At 46.3% G+C, this 1,831-nt stretch overlaps 1 pseudogene; it reads left to right on the top strand.

The window, feature by feature from the left end:
• The first annotated feature begins 696 nt into the window (after positions 1–696).
• On the top strand, positions 697–1,508 carry LOC121490793 (annotated as a pseudogene).
• Positions 1,509–1,831: the final 323 nt, after the last annotated feature.

Raw genomic sequence — 1,831 nt, 5'->3', positions numbered from 1 at the left:
GGGCAGTAATGTGCAGCTGAGTGCTCTGGCCCATGTTACAGCCCCATGAGCTGCAGCAGCCTTCGCGGGGCAGAAGCAGCTCAAGAATGGGGGTGATGCAAGTGCTCTCTGAGCAACAGGCTGGAGGGAGAGCTCACTTGTATCTCATCCCAACCCTCCCTGCCTTGTGTGCTTCGGTCAACTACATTTAGTCAGCCCGAGAATCAGAATATTGAGGCATATTTGTAACATTGGAAGTTGAATACATTTTGGAGCAAAGATGTGGCTATATTTCCAAAAGGATAATACTTGGGTATCATTCAGAATTTATTAGTGCTTATTTTCACACTCTCTTAACTTCTTTTCCAGTTACAATAATTACTCCATTATCATGTTCTCTAGATAGCATTCCACACTTGCTATTCCCTCAGGAAATACGACTGAGAATGATGAATAAAATACATTATTTTTATAGAACATAGTGTTACCTGAAAAGGAATCAGAATTGTATGCTTTCTTGAAAATGGATAGAAATGATATGCTTTGAGTAGATCTTAATTAAAAGAGTGCTTCATGGTCCGTCGCTGCATAACGTGGGGTGGAGGTGGGGGTGGGGTGCGTGTGAGGTCATCGCGTGGGCGGGCGGTTTGAATAAGATGAAGATGGAACCGAAGTCCCCAAAGCAGGCAGTGGGCGCCGGCCTGCCAAGACTGGAAGATGGCAGTGAATGTCTACTCAACGTCAGTCACCAGTGAAAACAGAAGTCGACATGACATGCTGGCCTGGATCAATGAGTCCCTGCGGCTGAATCTGACAAAGCTCGAACAGCTGTGCTCAGGGGCGGCCTACTGTCAGTTTATGGACATCCTGTTCCCTGGCTGCATTGCCTTGAAGAAAGTGAAATTTCGGGCTAAGCTAGAGCATGAATACATCCAGAACTTCAAAATACTACAAGCAGGTTTTGAGAGAGTGGGTGTTGACAAAATCATTCCTGTGGACAAATTAGTAAAAGGGAAGTTTCAAGACAATTTTGAATTTGTTCAGTGGTTCAGAAGTTTTTTGATGCCAACTATGATGGGAAAGACTATGACCCCGTAGCTGCCAGACAAGGTCAAGAAACTGCAGTGGCTCCCTCCCTCGTTACTCCAGCTCTGAACAAACTGAAGAAACCCCTCAGCCCTAGCCGGCCGGCTCCCCAGAGGCCCACTGCGACACACAGAACTACCACAACCCTTAAGGCTGACCAGTGTGGGGTGCAAAAGAATCCTGTTGTGGGCATGGGCAAGGGGGATGGCCAAGCGGCTGTGTTGATTCATCAGGTCAACGTTTTGAAATTCACCATCAAAGACTTGGAAAAAGAAAGAGATTTCTACTTTGGAAAGCTAAGGAACATTGACTTGATCTGCCAGGAGAATGAGGGAGAAAACAATCCTGTATTGCAGAGGATCGTGGATATTCTCTATGCCACACACCAAGGCTTTGTGATACCTGCTGAAGGGGGTCTGCAGGAGGAACAGGAGGAGTATTAACAGCCTGGACCAGCAGAGCAACATCTGAATGCTTCTCTCCAAATCATGTACTTAACTGTAAAATACCCTCTTTTATTATCCTTAGAAGACTCACTGGTTTCTTTTCCTCCGCAAATAGTACCTCTTCTTAAAGGGCACTTTACAGAAGTGTCACCCCTTTCCCCATGAGTTTGAGTTAGGAGCTTTTACCCTGTAGCAGAGCAGTATTATCATCTAGTTGGGTCACCTGGGGAACAGAGAGACTGACCATGGGGCTCACTATGTGGACGCTGGTAACACTGCTGGAGAAGGTGCTTATATGTCACACACTGAGGTGGAGTCCT

The sequence above is a fragment of the Vulpes lagopus genome, chromosome 5 (assembly GCF_018345385.1).
Source record: "Vulpes lagopus strain Blue_001 chromosome 5, ASM1834538v1, whole genome shotgun sequence".
NCBI classification, from domain to species: Eukaryota; Metazoa; Chordata; class Mammalia; order Carnivora; family Canidae; genus Vulpes; species Vulpes lagopus.
This window is presented reverse-complemented; position numbering and strand designations above follow the sequence as displayed.